Below are 17395 nucleotides of genomic sequence, written 5' to 3'. Positions count from 1 at the left end.
TTAAACTCGGAAAGTTTTGGAGGAACCCATTGAACCAATTTGCTGACTTTTCCGATGGCACGCAGGTGTCTATGAAAGGTTGACTGACGAAATCCAAGCTTCTCTGCTATTTTTTCAGCAGTTATAATAGGAATTTCATCCACCAGGATTTGCAAGACGCCATCTTAAGCTCTATAGATGTTCCAGGACGAGGCTTGTCTTCTAGGCTGTAGTTTCCGGCTGGGAATTTCTGGAAACACTGTTGACACTGGCTTACGCTTATTGTCCTCTTCTCATATACTCCATGAATATTTCTTTCACTTTCCGTTGCGTTGTTGCCTTTATTGAACTCATTAAGCAAAATATACCTAATATGCTCCTTTCTCACTTCCATTATAGCTTTGAAAAAATAGCTGTTAAATTCGAACCGCACTCTTCAAAACTTGCACTAAGAATAACTCACGCTAAAATTACTACCTGCTTTTATAGCTAACTGATGCAGGTAGTTTATCCCGTCCACTCCGACTTCTAGTTCATGCAATTGAAAAAACCGCATTATCTACGGGATGACCCAATGTAATATATATATATATATATATATATATATATATATATATATATATATATATATATATATATATATATATATATATATATATATATATGTACATATATATATATGTATGTATGTATCTCTCTCTCTCTCTCTATATATATATATATGTATATATATACATGTATGTATATATATATATATATATATATATATATATATATATATATATATATATATATATATATATATATACATATATGCATATAATGATATAATATATATCTATATGTATGCATGTGTTTGTGTATATACATACACAATCTCACGCACACATGCAATAAAGAGTTGCAAATTAAAATACAAACCACTCTGCCAATATAATAATGCATTGTAATAAAAAATATCGCTAATTGCTATATTTGTGATAAAAATGTTATTTTACTATTATTAAAATTGCGAAAGAATTCTATACATCACTTTGCTTACAGCTAAAACTGTAATTAATGCTTTTTAATATGTTATTTTCGTTGCTGTTTACTCTCAGGTCAGCTATGATCGAGAAACCTATTACACAAAGTATTCCACCAGGACCACCACTACTTACAAAGTTTATCTAAGATAATGTTATCCAATATGGCTTTGTATTTTTAAAGATGGACGGGTGGTAAATGACAATTTGGCTGCTATTTAAAGTCAATTGAATAATTACTTGTTTTTTTATGTTGTCCAAAGGCTTAGGATAAATAATTATAGATAGAAATGTTTTGAATATACAAATATATAATTAGTACTGATGTAATTATTCATAAATATTAAATAACTAGTTTCGATTGTTTAAATATTCATCTAGATTTCAAGTTCCCTGACGCCTCAGAAATGATTTATAAATGAAATAAATAAATATAAATTTACAAATATTAAGTGATTGTTAAATATGCATCACCGTTATCGTGCATTTATAATTTGCTTGCAGAATATCAATTCTACTAAATAGAACTGAACTAAACAAGAACTTCATAGTTCTGTTATAGGTATCTGTCATATGTCTGTGACGTTTAACTCTTTATGACCTAATTAGAAAACTCTAGAAGTAATAAATATCGAAATTAGAAAACTAAATTAGGGTGTTGGGAACTGATAGGAGCTTTACAGGATCTTTAATAGAGTTAAGATTAATATGGTTTATCTTAACCTTCCTGAAAATCTCTAGGAAAGGAAGAAATCTGGAAAGGAAGAAACTGATCGCATACCAGACAGTGAGCTCTAATAAGAACGAAAGGATGCACTTTTGGTGATAAATCTCTTCATACATTGCAGCTGCATTTTAAAATTGACTTGAGCTTCTCGTAGAAATACTCTTAGAAAAGTATTTATCTCTATAGAAATCTGATTTAACGTAGATATGGTTCGGTTCCAAAATTTACACAGAATCTTAGAAAGAATATATTTTCTTTTCAGCTTGAAAAATAGGTGAACTTTGAACTTTTTCGGAAGAGGGTGACTGGTACAGTTACTGAAGAGGATAAATATTACAAAAGAGATTATCGTGTCTACGGTCATATTAAAAATTCCGAAAAACTGCGGATCAAAATTCTCGAATAATGAATAAACTGTAGAGTGTTGAAGAAATATTTGAAGACTGGAAATAAATAAATTCCAGAACTGTATGAAGGCTAGTGGAGAATGATGGTGGCATGATACTTTTGAATTAGAGTGATGCCGAAAGATTTAAATATGGTGAAAAGAAAATTTGAAAATCATAGAAATTGAATTCCAGATTAGGTAAAAAGAAATTCTAAAAAGTAAGTTCAAAAAGTTTAAAATGAGTATAGGTTAATCTGAAATGATGGCAATACAATTCTAGAACAGGTAGAAAGTCCTTGTAGAGGAGTGGAAACAGAATTCTAGAATTTGTACAAGACAAAAACAAAATTTCAAAATTCCGGAATGAGCAGATGCATTTTTAGAATGTTGGCAAATGATCGCTAGAAACGGTAGGGGTTACTTTCAGAACTATAGCAACACAATTCTAGAATGAGCAAAAAGTAGTTTCTGAAAGGTAGCAACATTATTGTAGAACGAATAGATAGCAATTTTAGAAGGGTTTCTACAGAATTCCAAACAGAAGAGAGCGCAAATTCAGAATGATCACAATAGAATTGCATATTTAGCAGAAGTCAACACATTCATTATGGTGGTAACGAGAAATTCCGGAATCGTGGTAACTGAACACAAAAATAGTGACAATATGATCCATAGAGGTGAGAAGAGGGTTTTTGGCTTAACCTGAAGTAATGTGAAAGCAATATAGTATCACATTTATTTATAATACGAAGCAGGAATGAAAAGTTCGTTGGCTGAATACGAAGGAGTGTTGCTAGAGTAGAACTGTGAAATCTTGCATTCATTAATCTCAGCCCTTCTTATTAATAACTGCGCGGTTTCTTTCCAGGTAAATTGATATCTGACTATTCAAAGAAGACTTCAAAAGTAACTAGTAGCGAGTTCTCTTGAAAATGGACTATATTTGGTATCGTGGTGTTATCAAGTACTTGCAGAGTTCAGCTTCCACCGGCATTCAAGATGACATCGCTACTACATTAGAGAATGACACACCAGCTTTATTAACGGGACACAACTGGGCAGTTGAATTTAGAAGGGAAAGTCTTGGAGATGACCCAAAGCATAGACGTCTTACAATTGCCACCACCGAGGAATACATGGATTGTGTTCAGTACATACTGATGGATGACCGGCGATTGACTAATTAAATAGCCAACGCTGTTCCCATATTTCGTGAAAGAGTTGAGAATATTCTGCACAATGAACCTAGTATGACGAAGGTTTCTGCTCGATGAGTGCCACGTCTTCTGACACCTGATCAAAAGCATACCAGACTGATGACAACACTGAGAAATCTAACATTGAGTCAGATCTAGCTGGTTTCTTTGACCGTTTTCTAAGTCAGGGTGAGTGTTGGCTTCATCCCTTTGAGCTAGAAACAAAAGGCAGTTCATGCAGTGAAAACACCCCTCCTCACTTGCACCAAAGAAGGTCAAGGTTATTTAATCTGTAGGGAAGTTGACAGCCTCAGTTGTTCTGGATGCAGTAGCCATTGTGTTTATTGACTATCTTCAAAAGTGCCACATCATCAATGAAGAGTAGTTACAAACGGCTATCAAAACCAAAAGCCCAGAAAAACTGATCTTGTTCCATCAGGCAATGCACCAGCACACATGACCTTGGTTTCAATGGCTGTTATGCGTGACTTTGTTTTAAACTGTTTAAACACCTATCCTTTTCTCCTGATTTGGGCTCATTTAATTATATCTGTTCCCCAAAAGGAAAAAAAACCCACTTGACTGGGATCCCGTGTCGCAGTGACGATGACGTCATATCTGATGCTGATGACGTTTAGATGAAAGCTATTTCACCAATGTGGAGGCGCAATGGCCCAGTGGTTAGGGCAGCGAATTCGCGGTCATAGGATCGCGGTTTCGATTCCAGGCCGGGCGTTGTTAGTGTTTATTGAGCGAAAATACCTAAAGCTCCACGAGGCTCCGGCAGGGGATGGTGGCGAACCCTGCTGTACTCTTTCACCACAACTTTCTCTCATTCTTACTTCCTGTTTCTGTTGTGCCTGTAATTCAAAGGGTCAGCCTTGTCGCACTGTGTCTCGCGGAATATCCCCGAGAACTACGCTAAGGGTACACGTGTCTGTGGAGTGCTCAGTTACTTGCACATTTATTTCATGAGCAGGCTGTACCGTTGATCGGATCAACTGGAACCCTCGACGTCGTAAGCGACGGAGTGCCAACAACAACAACTTCTCCAATGGGATCTGAACACTGCAACAACGATGGAAGAAAATGTGTGGACTACAAGGGGGTGTCTGTTGAAAAATATACCTTATTTGGTCACATTGAACGAGAATATCTTGTCCGCCTATTAACTGTTCAGTCGACCCTCGTATTTGGATTTATCCTTCTTTGTTTAAGTGAATCCAGATAACCTATTTTAGCGAAATACTCATGGCTCAAATACTCGCAACTTGGTATATATGCAGACGAGTTCTTGAACATTGTTTAACTATTAAATGATACGTCAAAATTACATTTCAATACAATGGTAAATTTATATTGTCAACAATCAATATCGTGATAATTTATGTTGTCAACAACGGATATTAGGAAAGGTTAAGTGAAGACAGCTTGCACTGATAACAACCAGCAAAATATCAAAACAGAAAATGATGCCAAAAGATGACAATATAGTAAAGGCTGCTCCACAAGTAGATATACCTGTACACACTAACATACATTCATACATCTATAGAAGACACAAACATAGTAGATGTACACGCTACACTTATTCTCTCTCTTACTCTCACTCTCCCCCCCTCTCTCTCTCTCTCTCTCTCTCTCTCACACACACACACACACACACACACACACACACACCATACACACAGTTCAGCATATGACGAGAACTGAATCAAACTGTCAACTGTGAAAGCGGAAACAGATGCATGTCTATTAATGGATGTCATGCGTCTGCCAATCAAAGTTCTACTCATTTGGACCCGGGATAAAGCATAAGATAAAAGTTGCTGAAAGCCGCCATATCAAAAGTCTAACGGCTGTCTAACAAACAGCCTGCACAAACTGTCGGTGAACTATTAAAATGCAACATCAATTTGTATATTTGTTTTTAAAGCAGCCAGTCAATTTAAGCTCAGCGGCTAAGATGCTGTAGGATGACGAAGACAGGGAACCATTGTCAAACATTCACGCAGGAAATCATCACACGCAAACACACAAAGCACATACAAATACATGCCAGTGCATCGGCGAATCCACATGAAAAGACGAGGCAGAGAGAGAAAGAGATGGAAAACGGGAGAGATGAAAAGATGGAAGAGATAACGAATTGTCCATTATAACGAGAAAACACTTAGTTTTATAGGTTCGCTTATCACTAGAGCGTTAACACCATTCTGCAGTCTTAATGTCAGCTGACACGTACATTGGTACTAACACATATGCATGTATACACATATACACACGTAGCAATATATATCAATTATCCAAGTTAACATTTGACTAAGCATAGATATCGATGTGTGTGTGTTTGTATGCGCATCATGTATGGGCATATGTGTGAACATATTTACGTATAAACGCCACGCACGCACACACACACACACACACACACACACACACACACACACACACACACGTGTACTTTCATTTTTATTATTTTACGTGTATCAACCTATTAAATGTGGCTATGCTGGAGTATCGTGTTGAATGGCTGAGTCGATCAAATTAACCGTAGTGCCTATTTTATGTCCTATACTTATTATACCGGTATTCTTTTCTTGAACATATAATAAGTTTAGGGTCACAGGCAAACCAGTTTTGATTGTCAAACGTTAAAAGTTCCAACACAAAAGTTCACACGCCAATGTGTACAAAAGCAGCCCACATCCGCTGTACACATACATATATACGGCGGATTTCTTCACTGGTTCGGTTCACGAATACCCTTCACAATGCGGTTGTTGGCCCGCGAAGCCGTACAAGACAATTGCCCAATTGCCATGCAGTAAAACGGAACTCATAATCACAAGGTTGCGAAACAATGATTCCTCGCTCTTTCCCACACTATCTTAATACGTGAGTGTGTGGGGGTATTTATTTATTTATTAATATTTAGCAGAAGTGATGGAGTGACTCAACAGCTAAGAATTTCGTGCGGTGGCATTCATCCCCACACCTATATATATGTGTGTGTGTACACATGTATACGAATGTTTGTTATTATATTATGATAAAAACAATTTTACATTAATCTGAGTAGTTACTCTACACTTTTGTATAGTTCAAATTTATGCTTAAACGTGACAGCGACTTCGAAGTTTTGGCTATTATCTACCTACCTATCTATATAGATCGATCGATAGATAAATATTACACACACAAACACAAACGTACACTTCATCACCGTTTGAGTTTTGTGACAGATGGTGGGTTCTTAAGTCACACAGCAACACTGTTGCCGCGGTTTCCGTTCCAAATCTATTGCCAATCACGTACTGCAATGTCCTGTCCATGGCCTTCAGAGCACTCTCGTGTGTTTTTGTGCATTTATCCTCGACAATCACTTACCATACCTTAAAACCTTGTCCGGTTCCCAAATACTTGGCAACGTTGGCGAATAGACGAATCCATTCCATTCTGTATCTTATTTCTGTGCCACGGTACACTTGAACATGATCCATGAGATCTTCCACAATATGGTCAGGATAACTCGCCCAAAGCAGAGGCAGATTGTATAGTGTACATTAGATTAACAACATGGAGAAATGAACATTAAATCTTTGATGATCTGTCTCAAATACAAAGGCTTCTATGCTACATCCTGCAATCCAAATACAAAGTAAATCTTTCTTTGTCAAAATCATTGGCTTCGCAACTCTCTATTCGAATAGCTTGAAATGAACTTGAACCTTGCACTTTAAGGAGGAGTCTTAGGTAGAAACATTCATGCTAGCTTATGTGTGCAATATGTTCCCTTCCAGTAATGGAGTCACAGCTTATATCGAGTCACGCTTCCAAAGGGGCGTCTTTCATTCGTTGTCTGCATTGCTTGTTGTCATGCAGATGGAATACGAAAGTAAAATAATCTTTTTGAATAGGAATTATATTGATAGCTAGAAAAGAGGCTTCAGGAATTGTATCTCTTGGACTTTGTGCTTAACGTGCAGCTATTTCTCAAGAAAAGTAATTTCGCTTATTATTTTCCAGGTGCACTGCAATTTAGTGAAGACTAGAATATCTGCATGAATACAAAATACGCGAAAAGCGTCAGAAATCCTCATTGCTGATAATGCATTTTTCGTTTTTTAATTAGGTAAGTATTTTAAAAGTGTTTTACTGTGGCAGAATAAATATAGTATAAATAGACTTGATGATAATTCTTGAATTATACAATTCGAAATTGATTTGGGATTACATTGTTGGTTAGATATTGTCAGTAGGGAACTAATCATAAATTTTGAATGTCAAGATTTAGAAGCTTCCATTCCCACTCTCTCTCCCACCCCCCTCTCTCTCTACATTTCCGTATACATAAATGCTTATATGTATCTCTATATCTATCTATCTATGTATCTATCTATGTATCTATGCATCTACCTATCTATCTATCTATCTATCTATCTATCTATCTATCTATCTATCTATCTATTATGTATGTATGTATGTATATATGTATGTATGTATGTATCTATCGATCTATCTATCTATCTATCTATCTATCTATCTATATATATATATATATATATATATATAGATAGATAGATATTCATATATATTCATATATACGACTCTTTCAGGCACGCTATCAGACACACACAAAACCACACTTACTATCTATGCCGTCGACGCAAAAGTAGTAGAAGCAGTTAAGGAACCTTCTGATGCTAATTTTCTACAGAAAGGCCTAGATGTCATGCTCAAGAAACCAACATGCAATTTAATGACGGTAAATTCCATGCCGTCCGCTACCAGCTATTTGGTACTCAGAAGCAGCAACAATGATACTTTAGGCCAAAAGAAGCAGCGATCCCATTACGAATAGTTCGTGATCTGGGAATTGATATGAGCAACGATGCCTCGTTTCACGTGCATATCATCAAGATAGTGGCAGTGTGCAAGTGAAAGGTCGGATGGACTCTGAGATCCTTCAGAACAAGGGACCAAGAAACTATGCTGATTCTATGGAGGACATTTGTACTCAGCCGTCTAGTCTACTGCTCTCAAATGTAGTCACACGACACTACCAACTTAATAGCGGGACTTGTGGCAGTTCGGCAGTGTTACATCAGAAAGATTTCATCGATAGAACAGCTGAGTTACTGGGAGAGACTGAAACAGCTACAACTCTACTCCCTGGAGCAAAGAGGGGAGAGGTATACAGTGATACAGGTGTGAAAGGTCCTGAAGGCCTGGCACGAAACTTTAATACCGAGAGCTATAGCAGCTCCCGAACTGGACTTCACTGCACCGTTCTAAATGTCTCAGCTATCCAGTCTAGAGTGAGGACCATGTACTGCAATAGCTTGGGAATCAAGGGCCCACACTTATTTAACGTCTTGCTAAAACAGTTGAAGGATATTCATGAAGTAGAGTTAGATGCTTTGAAGGTTCCAGAAGAACGAATATTATGACTGAAGACTCAAAAAGAAAATAGCAGTGTCAAACTCCCTACTTCACCAAAAGCCAATCACATAAAATTGGCCATTGTAAAGGTGATTTCACTGGCGGTGCTCCAGCAATGGGCGCAATTTCACGGCTGAACATATAAAAGAATACAAGAATAAGAAAATATGTGTGTCTGTGTGTGCATGTGAGTACATATGTGTATTCTCACACACACGCACAGCTGGTAATTGGGAGAGGGAGGCACAATACCGTGATGCATGAAGGATGATGTTGCAGGATGGTTGTTCAAAGTTCAAGAGGGAGAAAGTGAAGTATGAGAGAATTAGGAGGGAACTTAGAAGGGGGAACCTGTGGAAAGTGAGAGAGAATTGCTTTTTATGTGTGTGGTTTGCGGGCGGAGGTGTTTGAGTCGTGCAGGCCTGGTGAGCCATCAAAATTCTCATAGAAATCGACCCATGATAAACAATGTTGTGGCTATTAAAATTCATAGCAGAACGTGTGTAAAATGTGGAAGGGTGTGCCTCTCAGTTGCAGGTCGAAAAATACATGTTAAGAGAATGCATATGGTGGCACCTGTTTCTCTTGCCAGCCAGCACAGTTGTCTAGTATGTAATAAAATGTGTAAGAGCTTCGCCGGGCTTAAAAGTCACATAAGGGCATCACATGACAACAATCACAAATCATTTCAGTAAGTCTTCTTAGCAATGGCTTTTCACGTGTAACGAAGATGCAGCTGTGATGTATGTATGTATGTATGTTATACAGGAATGAACCTCAGACAAAACACCATAGAAAGTCAAAATCCCAAAGATTTTAAGTTGTTATGTATTCGAGTGTATTCTAACTTATTTGTACACAATAATTTTAATTTTGTACAATAAAAAGCCATGGAATCATCGTATCTTGTATTCAATATACTTTATACAGACATGCTTTACATATCCTATAAGTTAAAACAGCAGGTATCGTTAACATGAAAATGTGACCCGATAGAGGAAATTGGACTTCAGATTCGTAATCAGCATCAAAATTTAACCCAGAAAAGTCAATCAGCAACTCTGATGATTTAAAAAAGTTTCATTTTGACCAGTGTTATTAACTTTTCTGTTATGAAATAGTGTAATTCATTTAGAATTAGTTATATTAGTAGTTAAGGTAAGTTCAAACGAGTTTGCTTTGTTTTGGAAAAAATAGAATATAAAAGCTTTCACTTTTATATTAATAATTATGGAAGACTGGCGGAAACATTATCTGTATGGACTTCAAGGTCTAGGTTGCTATTTAGTTAGATAATTTAGAAGTTGGTTATAGGTTTACTTATAGAATTATTAATTTATCGATACTGTTTTTGCATATAGGGTTAATATGCTTTCCTTTTTGTAGCTTAATTAATAATATTAGTGTTTAATCCTTCCTACAATTAAGATTGAATGAATGTAGTGATATCTAAGGTATGTTTTTTCCCAAACGGCACTTATTTTAGTGCTGTTGACACAGCTGGACTGAATGGTACTGCCCAGGTGTCGAAACCATAGTGATATTTGTGGGGCAGCTAATGATGGAGGTGTGTTGGATTGTTGGTATGGCTGTTATTGTATATGCGGAATAATTTTATAAGACATCAATTTGATATATATATACACACACACACACACACACACACACACACACACACACACACACACACATATATATATATATATATATATATATATATATATATATATACATACGTATACATTTTTATATATACATATATATATGCGTATGCGTACATATACATACATGTGTGTGTATGTGTGCGCGTGTGTGTGTGTGTGTAGTACAAGCAAAATATGAAGATAAAACAAATTGTATAGAAACGTATCGGTAACAAAAATTGAATATACATCCATTAGTATAGTAGAATAACAATGACCTACCGAAGGAAAATCTGATAAGAAAACAAAAAAAAAAACAAAAGCAAGAGTTTGATACTATCACTTTCGAATCTCTTAAATAGCTGATAAATGATTGTTGGTTCTATAAAGTACAATCATTAAGCACCATATTCATCATATACGAGAGGTCCTGAGCATAGAAATAAAATGTAATATGTATTTTATGAGCTGAGAAATTAGCAATTGATGTATGATTTTATAAACGGTGAATGTGTTCCAAGACACAGATGTTAACTTATATGTATCAATGAGAGAATATTTAGTGCATTCAGAGTTTTCAGATAAACTGTTACAAGATGTAAACCCAATATCAAGTGGGGTAATTTATGCAAAGCATGTGTGATTTCTTTATAAGTTGTGGTTTAGCATAAGCAACACCCATGAAGGTACACCTGATTAAATGTTTCTGTTTTCAATTATTCCGTCTAATTTAGACATTATCCATTTCAAATCACATGGTTCAATATACTTTCTTTCCTTTTATTTCTTTATTATTGAAAAGTATATGGTAAAATATTGAGAGAAATTTGGCTGTTATATCTTGCAGTTCGAAAAACCACATTCAAGCTTTGTCATAGTCTTTCTTGCAAGTCTAAAGGCTAGCCATGTATTACAAGAGCAGCAACAAGAAAAAGCTGTGTGTTAATTGCTGATATATTGATACATTACTGTAGAAAATTACATGACGGGTGGAAAACGACTAAGCAATAAATGCTTTTAAGTGATTTGTGAGTGATTTATTCATTTAACTAAGATAAAATGTGATGATATCTATGGTATCCGTGACACAAGTGTATTTCTCTCTACTGGTGCACACTCTTTTCCAATAAATTTGTCCCCAAACTGAATTGTTGTTGTTGTTGTTGTTGTTGTTGTTAGGGTTAGGGTTCTTCTTCTTCTTCTTCTTCTTTTTCTTCTTCTTCTTCTTCTTCTTCTTCTTCTTCTTCTTCTTCTTCTTCTTCTTCTTCTTCTTCCATGTCATTGCCTTAATATCTACATTTATAACAGTGTGTTTACGGCAGTATTGATTTGAAACAAAAAAAATCCATCATTTCTACTCGAATAGTTTGTTTAAAATAATCAGATTTAATTTCATGGTTCTGGTTTAGTTGTCTTTTTCTGCTTTCATTGATATTCGAACAGTAATTCGGTAGAATATAAGTAATCTATATTATCTTGAAAATTTTCCGCTTGTTTTGTATCAAGGAATAAAAGAAAAGGAATAATAATAATAATAATAATAATAATAATAATAATAATAATAATAATAATAATAATAATAATGTGTAATTTTCTATGCGGCTGTCCATGTGAGCAACGCTGGAACTTAGTGCCACCCCTGCCCTGCAAAGGCCAGTGTAACTTCTGAGTCTGTTAATTTAACAATGATAAATATTAAAAATAAAAACAATAAAATCAGTGATATCAGTGATGATAATAATGATAATGAAAGGAAGCGGGAGGAATCTCCCCATGTCCTGATTAATGGTACATCCAGTGATGGTGTTACAATAAAAACACTGGCAATTACGCAACCTGATAATCGCTACCTCATATGACTGACAATGAAAAAAAATATTGTGAATAAAGGTGGTAATGAAACTGAAGCCCATTGATGGTGACAGTGTTGCACCTGGCAGACTCAGAGATTCTGTTCCGACTCCAGCCTGTCGATATCCAGTAAGGGACCACTACATACGGCGTAGATGAAGCAAGCAAATCAATGCTGTGGTCATAGTGTTACTACCTGAGCAAACTTGTAGATGAAAATGGTGCTCAAATTAGGGGTTACTGACAACATATGTATGATCATTGGAGAGAAAAGGGATTGTTTCAACTCACGGAAAAGAGATTACGTGATCAAGCTATTAGAAAAAAATTTTGGTTCACAGAAGTAGAGCTCGAAGCTATCAAAAGACGGGTATTGGAATATAGCAGCAGAGATAACAATGAAAATAATACAGACACGACAGACCTGGGATCTATATACACTGAAAGCTATGCCAATACTATGGAATAACAACAGAAAAAAGATGGTATAGGCACATGTCAGAAAAAGGTCACAAAAAGTGAGAAAGCAACCATATTCTGGAATATGCCAATGTACACAGATAAAGAAATTAAGGCTAATAGGCCGGATATAGATGTCAGGTATCACCACGAAAAAGATATGCTTTCTAATCGATGTATCAATACCAACAGATAACAATATTTCTCTAAAAGAAACGGAGAAACTTTCACAATACAAAGAACTGGAAACAGATCTACCTCGAATGTGGAGTCTAAAAAGAGAAGCAATTCCTTTCATAGTAGGCACATTAGGTATGATAAAAAAGAAGTTTACACAAATGCATTATAAAACACCAGTACTTACGAGTACATATAACAAACAGAAAATAACACAATGAGGTTCCGCACACATCCTTCGTAAAATACAGGGAAAATAAGAGCACCACAACAAACCACAGCACATACCCAAGGCCCACAAAGCTGCGCTGGGTAGTGCAGGAAAAGAACGTGATAAAATAAGACTACTACTACTACTACTACTACTACTACTACTACTACTACTACTACTACTACTATTGCTGCTGCTGCTACTACTACTACTACTACTACTACTACTACTACTACTACTACTACTACTACTACTATTGCTGCTGCTACTACTACTACTACTACTACTACTAGTACTACTGCTCCTGCTGCTGCTGCTGCTACAACTACTACTACTACTACTACTACTACTACTCCTAATAATAATAATAATAACAATAATATGAATTTAACATAGGCACAAAAGAAAAACCCACGCAAGCAATCCCAGAAAATATTATCTGATATTTAAATCTAATACAAACATAATGCAAAATGCTTACTCTTTTACTCTTTTACTCTTTTACTCTTTTACTCTTTTACTCGTTTCAGTCATTTGACTGTGGCCATGCTGGACCACCGTCTTTAGTCGAGCAAATCGACCCCAGGACTTATTCTTTGTAAGCGTAGTACTTATTCTATCAGTCTCTTTAGCCAAACCGCAAAGTTACGGGGACATAACCACACCAGCATCGGTTGTCAAGCGATGTTGGGGGGGGGGACAAGCACAGACACACAAACATATACACACACACATACATATATACATATATACATATATACATATATACGACGGGCCTCTTTCAGTTTCCGTCTACCAAATCCACTCACAAGGCTTGGTGAGCAAGCTACTTACCACACAGCCACTGAGAAATTTTGATACTTCAATTTTTATGCGAATTCAGCTGTGCTATGAATCCGCCTTGAAAAATTCTTAGTCGAATAAATCGACCCTAGCACTTTATTTTAAAGCCTAGTACTTATTCTATTGGTCTCTTTTATCGAACTGCTAAGTAACGGGGGGAAAAGAATTTCATTTGTGCAGTATACAAGAAAGGCATTAGCAGTGAGAATGTCATTGCTGATGTATATTAAAAACAAATGTGCATATCCGAAAGGCAATTTAGTGTCTATTGAGAAATTCGAGAAATTCCCAGGACAGCAATATCTAATTTTACGTAATCCATTGGAATATAGATTAATTCGACTACTGCATAATATTCGTGTCATATACTGAAGAACTTTACCAGCATGCTTTCAGTAGATTGTAATCCACTTAAAATACTCAAGTGTGAATCTGTGGTGCTAAACTGGGTGACAGATTCAATTCAAGAGGAGGAATGGTTTGCCGCCGGAATTGCTTTGTACACAAGTACGTATACCAAATTTTACATACAAATTTTGTTTCACCGAAAACTGTGGTAGAACCACAAGCTCAAGATACAGCACAGTAAATTTCAATATAAATCCACCTATTTGTGAAGCAAACTTCTTCACTACACAGGCATGCTAACACGCATTACATGTGATTCATATACACTTAAACATATGTACATCGTTGCAGTCATGAGATAGTTAGACATGTGATTTATAAGATCATTCCACCTCACAACATTTCTATTTGAAAACCTAAAACTAGGTTACATCAGATGAAGACGAAATTCTCAGAACATATATATTAGTCTATAAATATTAAAAGTAAATGATAAGAAGTAGAAAAGAAAGAAGGAAGCAGTGAGCTTGAAACTGAAGTATTGTATTTCATTTATAGAAACATAAAACTAAATGGCAATAGTTCTTCCAATAGAATTCTGAAATTAAATAGAATACTGTAAACAAAAGAATAAGCAGGAAATATATTTGTGAAGAGAAATATTTCGTCGTATAAAAAAAAGAAACAAAAAAAACAAAAACAAATAGCAATAACTACATTTTGGATTTTATTTAATTATAAGTGAATATTAATGTTGAAATACATAAAATGAGAGTAGAAAGCTTCAATTATCATGTACAGACACTAGTTTATTGAATAATGTCAATGAATGTTTAATGTTCAGTAGAACGTCAAATAAGTATTTACATATGAATGTAATATTTAATCGTTATGTCGTAGTGTCCAGGCAACCAGTAATTTCAAATCAATGCAGAAACCTAAGTTTTTGGTACTACACTAAAGGAAAATATTTAAAATACAATTCCAACTCCAGTGGACAATGATCAACCTAATAGGAGCATTCGGGGACTAGCAAGAACGATGGAAATAATATGTGTTTTCGGTGAATGTAGCAAGTATTTAGACTGCTTTAAAGTTGGAGATGATGGAAAGTTGAGAACATTGACGTAGCATAATTTTCTTTCACATGATGACCTGGTATTATCTATGATTATTATATCTGCATGCGGTATTGTGATTATGTTATAAGCGTAATTCATTTAACCTTAAATATCTTTAAAAAGATTTTTAAATGATGGGAAAATAGTTAAAAGATGGAATTTGAAATAAAGTTTATAAAATAAAATATACTCTGAAAAATAATATAATTTTTACTGGTGCTCAAGGGTTTCACATAGAAATTGCTCTGTGGACTACTGTGCGTGATAGATCTGATGACATGAAACCTTCATGCAACCTGGAGTAACTATGACAAAGGTTGTAGTCACTTCTTTGATGAGAGCAATGAACCAACGGGAACAGGTACATTGACCTTCAACAGAGACCACTCAGTTACGAGAATTCAGAATAAAGATGAAATTGCAGATACATGTGTATACGTGTGTGAATAAGTGCGCAATTGACCAGTACATTTTATTTGTATGCATATGCTAAGCAATGAGAATGTAAGTGGATAAATGTATATTCATATAAAAGTATGAATGCACCAAAACACACACCAAAATGCAAACGATATTTTCGAAAGATGACATCATTTTCTCTCTCATACACGAACTTCGCTCGTTAATTTCTCTCCTGTCAGTTTTTCCCTGAAGAAGGCGTAGGTAAGCTTTCAACTCTCCACTGCAAGTTCACTGTATTCTTTTTATCGATTTAATTAAAAACTAATAAGAGTCTTGTCGACGCAGACTAACACTAGTTTCTTTTGTACCTGTTTGATCATATATATATATATATATATATATATATATATATATATATATATATATATAATAATCATTATATATATATAGATTGTCATAATTAAAGGAAACGAAATATCGATATATTGAAAGCATTTAATTCGTAATTTACAGATCTGCATCCGCATACTGATTCCGTCGGGGGTTTATGTGCTAGACTGTTTTCTATAGTTAATATTCTGTGAATGTATATAACTACATTTACATAAATTTTACTGGTCACCGTTTCTAAACATACGCAGAATATGTGCATGTTTGCATATTTAGCGTTATAAAATCATAGTTCCGAAATTTAGCGGAAAAAATATAAGTGGATATATTGGTGCAATTGGTCAGCAAAATTATTGCGGAAATAAGTTGTGCGATTCCCATGCGATTTGCATGTGAATTTATACCCGTTTTCTTTCGTCGCGTGGCTCATATGATCAAATATTAGACTAATTTCTAAGGCTGTGAACTGGAAGAATGGTCAGTACGTCGGGCAAAATACTTAGTGGCATTTCGTCCGTCCTTACTTTCCGAGTTCGACTTTGCCTTTCATCCTTGTGGGATCGATAAAATAAGTACCTGTTGAGCACTAAGGTCGATGTAATCGACTTACTCCCTCCCCCGAACTTTCTGGCCTTGTGCCAAAATTTGAAACCAATATTAGACTATTTCTATTGCTAATATACAGTGAAAGCTTATAATTGTATTTACAAAATTTCCACATGTCACCGTTACGCAACTTACATAGAATACGAACATGTTTACATATTTTGGAAAGTATTAACTGAGAAATATAACGTGTAAGGGATGTATTTCCTATTATGTATTAAGCAGATCTGAAACATACATATTAAATGCTTTGAAAATATCCGTATTTGTACAAACTAGCCCCCATCTGACACCAGTTACGTGGATTCTCTAACAAAGATTTGGTTTGTTATACTTGATTCGAATAGAAAATTCTGGAGCACTACATCGCTTCTAAGCATGATAAGGATATATATACATATATATGCATACACCTCTATACACACATGTGTGTATACGCTACATACGCAGGCATACATATAGGTATGTGTGTATGTATATACGGGAAAATAAATATGAGTATGTGCACATAATAAACAGACATAATCACAAATACACGCACATATACACGCACCTATACACACATTCACCAATATCGAAAATAA

This window comes from Octopus bimaculoides, chromosome 4, assembly GCF_046866305.1.
Source record: "Octopus bimaculoides isolate indiv1 chromosome 4, ASM4686630v1, whole genome shotgun sequence".
NCBI lineage: Eukaryota > Metazoa > Mollusca > Cephalopoda > Octopoda > Octopodidae > Octopus > Octopus bimaculoides.
This window is presented reverse-complemented; position numbering follows the sequence as displayed.